Source organism: Idiotropiscis lumnitzeri, unplaced genomic scaffold (assembly GCF_059441095.1).
Source record: "Idiotropiscis lumnitzeri isolate Australia: NSW breed Sydney's pygmy pipehorse unplaced genomic scaffold, RoL_Ilum_1.0 HiC_scaffold_116, whole genome shotgun sequence".
Taxonomy (NCBI): Eukaryota; Metazoa; Chordata; class Actinopteri; order Syngnathiformes; family Syngnathidae; genus Idiotropiscis; species Idiotropiscis lumnitzeri.
In genome coordinates, this window is record NW_028283654.1 from 154,944 (window position 1) to 168,847 (window position 13,904).

The following is a 13,904-nucleotide window of genomic DNA, read 5'->3' on the forward strand; positions in this document are numbered from 1 at the left end:
GTTTAGTTTAGCTGTTAATGAAGTTTCGTTTTTTTAGTGCTGGAAATTCATTGTCTGCTGGCGCTGTACACTTTTTCTAAGTGTTGCAATATCTCATGAAGGAAATACTGGACAATCAAATTAAAGACTTTCCAGGCTTCAGGATGCCTTTTTACACTATATAAAGGTGGAAATTTACATTGGAAACGTTTGGTTTAGCTGTTATAAAAGTTTGGTTTTTTAGTGCTGTAAATGCATTTTCAGCTCGCGCTGTACACATTTGCTATGAGAGGCATTATCTCATAAGGGAAATATTGGACAATCAAATTAATGACTGCCCAGGCTTCAGGATGTCTTTTTACACTATATAAAGGTGGAAATTTACATTGGAAACATTTAGTTTAGCTGTTAATGAAGTTTCGTTTTTTTAGTGCTGAAAATTCATTGTCTGCTGGCGCTGTACACTTTTTCTAAGTGTTGCAATATCTCATGAAGGAAATACTGGACAATCAAATTAATGACTTTCCAGGCTTCAGGATGCCTTTCTACACTATATAAAGGTGGAAATTTACATTGGAAACGTTTGGTTTAGCTGTTATAAAAGTTTGTTTTTTTAGTGCTGTAAATGCATTTTCAGCTCGCGCTGTACACATTTGCTATGAGAGGCATTATCTCATAAGGGAAATATTGGACAATCAAATTAATGACTGCCCAGGCTTCAGGATGTCTTTTTACACTATATAAAGGTGGAAATTTACATTGGAAACGTTTGGTTTAGCTGTTATAAAAGTTTGGTTTTTTAGTGCTGTAAATGCATTTTCAGCTCGCGCTGTACACATTTGCTATGAGAGGCATTATCTCATAAGGGAAATATTGGACAATCAAATTAATGACTGCCCAGGCTTCAGGATGTCTTTTTACACTATATAAAGGTGGAAATTTACATTGGAAACGTTTGGTTTAGCTGTTATAAAAGTTTGGTTTTTTAGTGCTGAAAATGCATTTTCAGCTCGCACTGTACACATTTGCTATGTGAGGCATTATCTCATAAGGGAAATACTGGACAATCAAATTAATGACTTCCCAGGCTTCAGGATGCATTTTTACACTCTATAAATGTGGAAATTTACATTGGAAACGTTTGGTTTAGCTGTTATAAAAGTTTGTTTTTTTTAGTGCTGTAAATGCATTTTCAGCTCGCGCTGTACACATTTGCTATGTGAGGCATTATCTCATAAGGGAAATACTGGACAATCAAATTAATGACTGCCCAGGCTTCAGGATGTCTTTTTACACTATATAAAGGTGGAAATTTACATTGGAAACGTTTGGTTTAGCTGTTATAAAAGTTTGTTTTTAAGTGCTGTAAATGCATTTTCAGCTCGCGCTGTACACATTTGCTATGTGAGGCATTATCTCATAAGGGAAATACTGGACAATCAAATTAATGACTGCCCAGGCTTCAGGATGTCTTTTTACACTATATAAAGGTGGAAATTTACATTGGAAACGTTTGGTTTAGCTGTTATAAAAGTTTGGTTTTTTTAGTGCTGAAAATTCATTGTCTGCTGGCGCTGTACACTTTTTCTAAGTGTTGCAATATCTCATGAAGGAAATACTGGACAATCAAATTAATGACTTTCCAGGCTCCAGGATGCCTTTCTACACTATATAAAGGTGGAAATTTACATTGGAAACGTTTGGTTTAGCTGTTATAAAAGTTTGGTGTTTTAGTGCTGTAAATGCATTTTCAGCTCGCGCTGTACACATTTGCTATGAGAGGCATTATCTCATAAGGGAAATATTGGACAATCAAATTAATGACTGCCCAGGCTTCAGGATGTCTTTTTACACTATATAAAGGTGGAAATTTACATTGGAAACGTTTAGTTTAGCTGTTAATGAAGTTTCGTTTTTTTAGTGCTGAAAATTCATTGTCTGCTGGCGCTGTACACTTTTTCTAAGTGTTGCAATATCTCATGAAGGAAATACTGGACAATCAAATTAATGACTTTCCAAGCTCCAGGATGCCTTTCTACACTATATAAAGGTGGAAATTTACATTGGAAACGTTTGGTTTAGCTGTTATAAAAGTTTGGTGTTTTAGTGCTGTAAATGCATTTTCAGCTCGCGCTGTACACATTTGCTATGAGAGGCATTATCTCATAAGGGAAATACTGGACAATCAAATTAATGACTGCCCAGGCTTCAGGATGTCTTTTTACACTATATAAAGGTGAAAATTTACATTGGAAACGTTTGGTTTAGCTGTTATAAAAGTTTGGTTTTTTTAGTGCTGAAAATTCATTGTCTGCTGGCGCTGTACACTTTTTCTAAGTGTTGCAATATCTCATGAAGGAAATACTGGACAATCAAATTAATGACTTTCCAAGCTCCAGGATGCCTTTCTACACTATATAAAGGTGGAAATTTACATTGGAAACGTTTGGTTTAGCTGTTATAAAAGTTTGGTGTTTTAGTGCTGTAAATGCATTTTCAGCTCGCGCTGTACACATTTGCTATGAGAGGCATTATCTCATAAGGGAAATATTGGACAATCAAATTAATGACTGCCCAGGCTTCAGGATGTCTTTTTACACTATATAAAGGTGGAAATTTACATTGGAAACGTTTAGTTTAGCTGTTAATGAAGTTTCGTTTTTTTAGTGCTGAAAATTCATTGTCTACTGGCGCTGTACACTTTTTCTAAGTGTTGCAATATCTCATGAAGGAAATACTGGACAATCAAATTAATGACTTTCCAGGCTTCAGGATGCCTTTCTACACTATATAAAGGTGGAAATTTACATTGGAAACGTTTGGTTTAGCTGTTATAAAAGTTTGGTTTTTTAGTGCTGTAAATGCATTTTCAGCTCGCGCTGTACACATTTGCTATGAGAGGCATTATCTCATAAGGGAAATATTGGACAATCAAATTAATGACTGCCCAGGCTTCAGGATGTCTTTTTACACTATATAAAGGTGGAAATTTACATTGGAAACGTTTGGTTTAGCTGTTATAAAAGTTTGGTTTTTTAGTGCTGAAAATGCATTTTCAGCTCGCACTGTACACATTTGCTATGTGAGGCATTATCTCATAAGGGAAATACTGGACAATCAAATTAATGACTTCCCAGGCTTCAGGATGCATTTTTACACTCTATAAATGTGGAAATTTACATTGGAAACGTTTGGTTTAGCTGTTATAAAAGTTTGTTTTTTTAGTGCTGTAAATGCATTTTCAGCTCGCGCTGTACACATTTGCTATGTGAGGCATTATCTCATAAGGGAAATACTGGACAATCAAATTAATGACTGCCCAGGCTTCAGGATGTCTTTTTACACTATATAAAGGTGGAAATTTACATTGGAAACGTTTGGTTTAGCTGTTATAAAAGTTTGGTTTTTTAGTGCTGAAAATGCATTTTCAGCTCGCACTGTACACATTTGCTATGTGAGGCATTATCTCATAAGGGAAATACTGGACAATCAAATTAATGACTTCCCAGGCTTCAGGATGCCTTTTTACACTCTATAAATGTGGAAATTTACATTGGAAACGTTTGGTTTAGCTGTTAATGAAGTTTCGTTTTTTTAGTGCTGAAAATTCATTGTCTGCTGGCGCTGTACACTTTTTCTAAGTGTTGCAATATCTCATGAAGGAAATACTGGACAATCAAATTAATGACTTTCCAGGCTTCAGGATGCCTTTCTACACTATATAAAGGTGGAAATTTACATTGGAAACGTTTGGTTTAGCTGTTATAAAAGTTTGTTTTTTTAGTGCTGTAAATGCATTTTCAGCTCGCGCTGTACACATTTGCTATGTGAGGCATTATCTCATAAGGGAAATACTGGACAATCAAATTAATGACTGCCCAGGCTTCAGGATGTCTTTTTACACTATATAAAGGTGGAAATTTACATTGGAAACGTTTGGTTTAGCTGTTATAAAAGTTTGGTTTTTTTAGTGCTGAAAATTCATTGTCTGCTGGCGCTGTACACTTTTTCTAAGTGTTGCAATATCTCATGAAGGAAATACTGGACAATCAAATTAATGACTTTCCAGGCTCCAGGATGCCTTTCTACACTATATAAAGGTGGAAATTTACATTGGAAACGTTTGGTTTAGCTGTTATAAAAGTTTGGTGTTTTAGTGCTGTAAATGCATTTTCAGCTCGCGCTGTACACATTTGCTATGAGAGGCATTATCTCATAAGGGAAATATTGGACAATCAAATTAATGACTGCCCAGGCTTCAGGATGTCTTTTTACACTATATAAAGGTGGAAATTTACATTGGAAACGTTTAGTTTAGCTGTTAATGAAGTTTCGTTTTTTTAGTGCTGAAAATTCATTGTCTACTGGCGCTGTACACTTTTTCTAAGTGTTGCAATATCTCATGAAGGAAATACTGGACAATCAAATTAATGACTTTCCAGGCTTCAGGATGCCTTTCTACACTATATAAAGGTGGAAATTTACATTGGAAACGTTTGGTTTAGCTGTTATAAAAGTTTGGTTTTTTAGTGCTGTAAATGCATTTTCAGCTCGCGCTGTACACATTTGCTATGAGAGGCATTATCTCATAAGGGAAATATTGGACAATCAAATTAATGACTGCCCAGGCTTCAGGATGTCTTTTTACACTATATAAAGGTGCAAATTTACATTGGAAACGTTTGGTTTAGCTGTTATAAAAGTTTGGTTTTTTAGTGCTGAAAATGCATTTTCAGCTCGCACTGTACACATTTGCTATGTGAGGCATTATCTCATAAGGGAAATACTGGACAATCAAATTAATGACTTCCCAGGCTTCAGGATGCATTTTTACACTCTATAAATGTGGAAATTTACATTGGAAACGTTTGGTTTAGCTGTTATAAAAGTTTGTTTTTTTAGTGCTGTAAATGCATTTTCAGCTCGCGCTGTACACATTTGCTATGAGAGGCATTATCTCATAAGGGAAATATTGGACAATCAAATTAATGACTGCCCAGGCTTCAGGATGTCTTTTTACACTATATAAAGGTGGAAATTTACATTGGAAACGTTTAGTTTAGCTGTTAATGAAGTTTCGTTTTTTTAGTGCTGGAAATTCATTGTCTGCTGGCGCTGTACACTTTTTCTAAGTGTTGCAATATCTCATGAAGGAAATACTGGACAATCAAATTAAAGACTTTCCAGGCTTCAGGATGCCTTTTTACACTATATAAAGGCGGAAATTTACATTGGAAACGTTTGGTTTAGCTGTTATAAAAGTTTGGTTTTTTAGTGCTGTAAATGCATTTTCAGCTCGCGCTGTACACATTTGCTATGAGAGGCATTATCTCATAAGGGAAATATTGGACAATCAAATTAATGACTGCCCAGGCTTCAGGATGTCTTTTTACACTATATAAAGGTGGAAATTTACATTGGAAACATTTAGTTTAGCTGTTAATGAAGTTTCGTTTTTTTAGTGCTGAAAATTCATTGTCTGCTGGCGCTGTACACTTTTTCTAAGTGTTGCAATATCTCATGAAGGAAATACTGGACAATCAAATTAATGACTTTCCAGGCTTCAGGATGCCTTTCTACACTATATAAAGGTGGAAATTTACATTGGAAACGTTTGGTTTAGCTGTTATAAAAGTTTGTTTTTTTAGTGCTGTAAATGCATTTTCAGCTCGCGCTGTACACATTTGCTATGAGAGGCATTATCTCATAAGGGAAATATTGGACAATCAAATTAATGACTGCCCAGGCTTCAGGATGTCTTTTTACACTATATAAAGGTGGAAATTTACATTGGAAACGTTTGGTTTAGCTGTTATAAAAGTTTGGTTTTTTAGTGCTGAAAATGCATTTTCAGCTCGCACTGTACACATTTGCTATGTGAGGCATTATCTCATAAGGGAAATACTGGACAATCAAATTAATGACTTCCCAGGCTTCAGGATGCATTTTTACACTCTATAAATGTGGAAATTTACATTGGAAACGTTTGGTTTAGCTGTTATAAAAGTTTGTTTTTTTAGTGCTGTAAATGCATTTTCAGCTCGCGCTGTACACATTTGCTATGTGAGGCATTATCTCATAAGGGAAATACTGGACAATCAAATTAATGACTGCCCAGGCTTCAGGATGTCTTTTTACACTATATAAAGGTGGAAATTTACATTGGAAACGTTTGGTTTAGCTGTTATAAAAGTTTGGTTTTTTAGTGCTGAAAATGCATTTTCAGCTCGCACTGTACACATTTGCTATGTGAGGCATTATCTCATAAGGGAAATACTGGACAATCAAATTAATGACTTCCCAGGCTTCAGGATGCCTTTTTACACTCTATAAATGTGGAAATTTACATTGGAAACGTTTGGTTTAGCTGTTAATGAAGTTTCGTTTTTTTAGTGCTGAAAATTCATTGTCTGCTGGCGCTGTACACTTTTTCTAAGTGTTGCAATATCTCATGAAGGAAATACTGGACAATCAAATTAATGACTTTCCAGGCTTCAGGATGCCTTTCTACACTATATAAAGGTGGAAATTTACATTGGAAACGTTTGGTTTAGCTGTTATAAAAGTTTGTTTTTTTAGTGCTGTAAATGCATTTTCAGCTCGCGCTGTACACATTTGCTATGTGAGGCATTATCTCATAAGGGAAATACTGGACAATCAAATTAATGACTGCCCAGGCTTCAGGATGTCTTTTTACACTATATAAAGGTGGAAATTTACATTGGAAACGTTTGGTTTAGCTGTTATAAAAGTTTGGTTTTTTTAGTGCTGAAAATTCATTGTCTGCTGGCGCTGTACACTTTTTCTAAGTGTTGCAATATCTCATGAAGGAAATACTGGACAATCAAATTAATGACTTTCCAGGCTCCAGGATGCCTTTCTACACTATATAAAGGTGGAAATTTACATTGGAAACGTTTGGTTTAGCTGTTATAAAAGTTTGGTGTTTTAGTGCTGTAAATGCATTTTCAGCTCGCGCTGTACACATTTGCTATGAGAGGCATTATCTCATAAGGGAAATATTGGACAATCAAATTAATGACTGCCCAGGCTTCAGGATGTCTTTTTACACTATATAAAGGTGGAAATTTACATTGGAAACGTTTAGTTTAGCTGTTAATGAAGTTTCGTTTTTTTAGTGCTGAAAATTCATTGTCTACTGGCGCTGTACACTTTTTCTAAGTGTTGCAATATCTCATGAAGGAAATACTGGACAATCAAATTAATGACTTTCCAGGCTTCAGGATGCCTTTCTACACTATATAAAGGTGGAAATTTACATTGGAAACGTTTGGTTTAGCTGTTATAAAAGTTTGGTTTTTTAGTGCTGTAAATGCATTTTCAGCTCGCGCTGTACACATTTGCTATGAGAGGCATTATCTCATAAGGGAAATATTGGACAATCAAATTAATGACTGCCCAGGCTTCAGGATGTCTTTTTACACTATATAAAGGTGGAAATTTACATTGGAAACGTTTGGTTTAGCTGTTATAAAAGTTTGTTTTTTTAGTGCTGAAAATGCATTTTCAGCTCGCACTGTACACATTTGCTATTTGAGGCATTATCTCATAAGGGAAATACTGGACAATCAAATTAATGACTTCCCAGGCTTCAGGATGCATTTTTACACTCTATAAATGTGGAAATTTACATTGGAAACGTTTGGTTTAGCTGTTATAAAAGTTTGGTTTTTTAGTGCTGTAAATGCATTTTCAGCTCGCGCTGTACACATTTGCTATGAGAGGCATTATCTCATAAGGGAAATATTGGACAATCAAATTAATGACTGCCCAGGCTTCAGGATGTCTTTTTACACTATATAAAGGTGGAAATTTACATTGGAAACGTTTAGTTTAGCTGTTAATGAAGTTTCGTTTTTTTAGTGCTGGAAATTCATTGTCTGCTGGCGCTGTACACTTTTTCTAAGTGTTGCAATATCTCATGAAGGAAATACTGGACAATCAAATTAAAGACTTTCCAGGCTTCAGGATGCCTTTTTACACTATATAAAGGCGGAAATTTACATTGGAAACGTTTGGTTTAGCTGTTATAAAAGTTTGGTTTTTTAGTGCTGTAAATGCATTTTCAGCTCGCGCTGTACACATTTGCTATGAGAGGCATTATCTCATAAGGGAAATATTGGACAATCAAATTAATGACTGCCCAGGCTTCAGGATGTCTTTTTACACTATATAAAGGTGGAAATTTACATTGGAAACATTTAGTTTAGCTGTTAATGAAGTTTCGTTTTTTTAGTGCTGAAAATTCATTGTCTGCTGGCGCTGTACACTTTTTCTAAGTGTTGCAATATCTCATGAAGGAAATACTGGACAATCAAATTAATGACTTTCCAGGCTTCAGGATGCCTTTCTACACTATATAAAGGTGGAAATTTACATTGGAAACGTTTGGTTTAGCTGTTATAAAAGTTTGTTTTTTTAGTGCTGTAAATGCATTTTCAGCTCGCGCTGTACACATTTGCTATGAGAGGCATTATCTCATAAGGGAAATATTGGACAATCAAATTAATGACTGCCCAGGCTTCAGGATGTCTTTTTACACTATATAAAGGTGGAAATTTACATTGGAAACGTTTGGTTTAGCTGTTATAAAAGTTTGGTTTTTTAGTGCTGTAAATGCATTTTCAGCTCGCGCTGTACACATTTGCTATGAGAGGCATTATCTCATAAGGGAAATATTGGACAATCAAATTAATGACTGCCCAGGCTTCAGGATGTCTTTTTACACTATATAAAGGTGGAAATTTACATTGGAAACGTTTGGTTTAGCTGTTATAAAAGTTTGGTTTTTTAGTGCTGAAAATGCATTTTCAGCTCGCACTGTACACATTTGCTATGTGAGGCATTATCTCATAAGGGAAATACTGGACAATCAAATTAATGACTTCCCAGGCTTCAGGATGCATTTTTACACTCTATAAATGTGGAAATTTACATTGGAAACGTTTGGTTTAGCTGTTATAAAAGTTTGTTTTTTTTAGTGCTGTAAATGCATTTTCAGCTCGCGCTGTACACATTTGCTATGTGAGGCATTATCTCATAAGGGAAATACTGGACAATCAAATTAATGACTGCCCAGGCTTCAGGATGTCTTTTTACACTATATAAAGGTGGAAATTTACATTGGAAACGTTTGGTTTAGCTGTTATAAAAGTTTGGTTTTTTAGTGCTGAAAATGCATTTTCAGCTCGCACTGTACACATTTGCTATGTGAGGCATTATGTGAGGCTGCCAGGATGGCCGAGTGGTCTAAGGCGCCGCGTTCCGGACCCAGTCTCCCCAGGAGGCCTGGGTTCGAATCTCGTGGCTGCCAGGATGGCCGAGTGGTCTAAGGCGCCGCGTTCAGGACCCAGTCTCCCCAGGAGGCCTGGGTTTGAATCTCGAATTTCCCCATTGTGGGACTAATAAAGGCATTATTATTATTATTATTATTATCTCATAAGGGAAATACTGGACAATCAAATTAATGACTGCCCAGGCTTCAGGATGTCTTTTTACACTATATAAAGGTGGAAATTTACATTGGAAACGTTTGGTTTAGCTGTTATAAAAGTTTGGTTTTTTAGTGCTGAAAATGCATTTTCAGCTCGCACTGTACACATTTGCTATGTGAGGCATTATCTCATAAGGGAAATACTGGACAATCAAATTAATGACTTCCCAGGCTTCAGGATGCCTTTTTACACTCTATAAATGTGGAAATTTACATTGGAAACGTTTGGTTTAGCTGTTAATGAAGTTTCGTTTTTTTAGTGCTGAAAATTCATTGTCTGCTGGCGCTGTACACTTTTTCTAAGTGTTGCAATATCTCATGAAGGAAATACTGGACAATCAAATTAATGACTTTCCAGGCTTCAGGATGCCTTTCTACACTATATAAAGGTGGAAATGTACATTGGAAACGTTTGGTTTAGCTGTTATAAAAGTTTGGTTTTTTAGTGCTGTAAATGCATTTTCAGCTCGCGCTGTACACATTTGCTATGAGAGGCATTATCTCATAAGGGAAATATTGGACAATCAAATTAATGGCTGCCCGGGCTTCAGGATGTCTTTTTACACTATATAAAGGTGGAAATTTACATTGGAAACGTTTAGTTTAGCTGTTAATGAAGTTTCGTTTTTTTAGTGCTGAAAATTCATTGTCTGCTGGCGCTGTACACTTTTTCTAAATGTTGCAATATCTCATGAAGGAAATACTGGACAATCAAATTAATGACTTTCCAGGCTTCAGGATGCCTTTCTACACTATATAAAGGTGGAAATTTACATTGGAAACGTTTGGTTTAGCTGTTATAAAAGTTTGGTTTTTTTAGTGCTGTAAATGCATTTTCAGCTCGCGCTGTACACATTTGCTATGAGAGGCATTATCTCATAAGGGAAATATTGGACAATCAAATTAATGACTGCCCAGGCTTCAGGATGTCTTTTTACACTATATAAAGGTGGAAACTTACATTGGAAACGTTTGGTTTAGGTGTTATATAAGTTTGGTTTTTTAGTGCTGAAAATGCATTTTCAGCTCGCACTGTACACATTTGCTATGTGAGGCATTATCTCATAAGGGAAATACTGGACAATCAAATTAATGACTTCCCAGGCTTCAGGATGCCTTTTTACACTCTATAAATGTGGAAATTTACATTGGAAACGTTTGGTTTAGCTGTTAATGAAGTTTCGTTTTTTTAGTGCTGAAAATTCATTGTCTGCTGGCGCTGTACACTTTTTCTAAGTGTTGCAATATCTCATGAAGGAAATACTGGACAATCAAATTAATGACTTTCCAGGCTTCAGGATGCCTTTCTACACTATATAAAGGTGGAAATTTAAATTGGAAACGTTTGGTTTAGCTGTTATAAAAGTTTGGTTTTTTAGTGCTGTAAATGCATTATCAGCTCGCGCTGTACACATTTGCTATGAGAGGCATTATCTCATAAGGGAAATATTGGACAATCAAATTAATGACTGCCCAGGCTTCAGGATGTCTTTTTACACTATATAAAGGTGGAAATTTACATTGGAAACGTTTGGTTTAGCTGTTATAAAAGTTTGTTTTTTTAGTGCTGTAAATGCATTTTCAGCTCGCACTGTACACATTTGCTATGAGAGGCATTATCTCATAAGGGAAATATTGGACAATCAAATTAATGACTGCCCAGGCTTCAGGATGTCTTTTTACACTATATAAAGGTGGAAATTTACATTGGAAACGTTTACTTTAGCTGTTAATGAAGTTTCGTTTATTTAGTGCTGAAAATTCATTGTCTGCTGGCGCTGTACACTTTTTCTAAGTGTTGCAATATCTCATGAAGGAAATACTGGACAATCAAATTAATGACTTTCCAGGCTTCAGGATGCCTTTCTACACTATATAAAGGTGGAAATTTACATTGGAAACGTTTGGTTTAGCTGTTATAAAAGTTTGTTTTTTTAGTGCTGTAAATGCATTTTCAGCTCGCACTGTACACATTTGCTATGTGAGGCATTATCTCATAAGGGAAATACTGGACAATCAAATTAATGACTTCCCAGGCTTCAGGATGCCTTTTTACACTCTATAAATGTGGAAATTTACATTGGAAACGTTTGGTTTAGCTGTTAATGAAGTTTCGTTTTTTTAGTGCTGAAAATTCATTGTCTGCTGGCGCTGTACACTTTTTCTAAGTGTTGCAATATCTCATGAAGGAAATACTGGACAATCAAATTAATGACTTTCCAGGCTTCAGGATGCCTTTCTACACTATATAAAGGTGGAAATTTACATTGGAAACGTTTGGTTTAGCTGTTATAAAAGTTTGGTTTTTTAGTGCTGTAAATGCATTTTCAGCTCGCGCTGTACACATTTGCTATGAGAGGCATTATCTCATAAGGGAAATATTGGACAATCAAATTAATGACTGCCCAGGCTTCAGGATGTCCTTTTACACTATATAAAGGTGGAAATTTACATTTGAAACGTTTGGTTTAGCTGTTATAAAAGTTTGGTTTTTTAGTGCTGAAAATGCATTTTCAGCTCGCGCTGTACACATTTGCTATGAGAGGCATTATCTCATAAGGGAAATATTGGACAATCAAATTAATGACTGCCCAGGCTTCAGGATGTCTTTTTACACTATATAAAGGTGGAAATTTACATTGGAAACGTTTGGTTTAGGTGTTATATAAGTTTGGTTTTTTAGTGCTGAAAATGCATTTTCAGCTCGCACTGTACACATTTGCTATGTGAGGCATTATCTCATAAGGGAAATACTGGACAATCAAATTAATGACTGCCCAGGCTTCAGGATGTCTTTTTACACTATATAAAGGTGGAAATTTACATTGGAAACGTTTGGTTTAGCTGTTATAAAAGTTTGGTTTTTTTAGTGCTGAAAATTCATTGTCTGCTGGCGCTGTACACTTTTTCTAAGTGTTGCAATATCTCATGAAGGAAATACTGGACAATCAAATTAATGACTTTCCAGGCTTCAGGATGCCTTTCTACACTATATAAAGGTGGAAATTTACATTGGAAACGTTTGGTTTAGCTGTTATAAAAGTTTGTTTTTTTAGTGCTGTAAATGCATTTTCAGCTCGCGCTGTACACATTTGCTATGTGAGGCATTATCTCATAAGGGAAATACTGGACAATCAAATTAATGACTGCCCAGGCTTCAGGATGTCTTTCTACACTATATAAAGGTGGAAATTTACATTGGAAACGTTTGGTTTAGCTGTTATAAAAGTTTGTTTTTTTAGTGCTGTAAATGCATTTTCAGCTCGCACTGTACACATTTGCTATGTGAGGCATTATCTCATAAGGGAAATACTGGACAATCAAATTAATGACTTCCCAGGCTTCAGGATGCCTTTTTACACTCTATAAATGTGGAAATTTACATTGGAAACGTTTGGTTTAGCTGTTAATGAAGTTTCGTTTTTTTAGTGCTGAAAATTCATTGTCTGCTGGCGCTGTACACTTTTTCTAAGTGTTGCAATATCTCATGAAGGAAATACTGGACAATCAAATTAATGACTTTCCAGGCTTCAGGATGCCTTTCTACACTATATAAAGGTGGAAATTTACATTGGAAACGTTTGGTTTAGCTGTTATAAAAGTTTGGTTTTTTAGTGCTGTAAATGCATTTTCAGCTCGCGCTGTACACATTTGCTATGAGAGGCATTATCTCATAAGGGAAATATTGGACAATCAAATTAATGACTGCCCAGGCTTCAGGATGTCCTTTTACACTATATAAAGGTGGAAATTTACATTTGAAACGTTTGGTTTAGCTGTTATAAAAGTTTGGTTTTTTAGTGCTGAAAATGCATTTTCAGCTCGCGCTGTACACATTTGCTATGTGAGGCATTATCTCATAAGGGAAATACTGGACAATCAAATTAATGACTTCCCAGGCTTCAGGATGCCTTTTTACACTCTATAAATGTGGAAATTTACATTGGAAACGTTTGGTTTAGCTGTTAATGAAGTTTCGTTTTTTTAGTGCTGAAAATTCATTGTCTGCTGGCGCTGTACACTTTTTCTAAGTGTTGCAATATCTCATGAAGGAAATACTGGACAATCAAATTAATGACTTTCCAGGCTTCAGGATGCCTTTCTACACTATATAAAGGTGGAAATTTAAATTGGAAACGTTTGGTTTAGCTGTTATAAAAGTTTGGTTTTTTAGTGCTGTAAATGCATTATCAGCTCGCGCTGTACACATTTGCTATGAGAGGCATTATCTCATAAGGGAAATATTGGACAATCAAATTAATGACTGCCCAGGCTTCAGGATGTCTTTTTACACTATATAAAGGTGGAAATTTACATTGGAAACGTTTGGTTTAGCTGTTATAAAAGTTTGTTTTTTTAGTGCTGTAAATGCATTTTCAGCTCGCACTGTACACATTTGCTATGAGAGGCA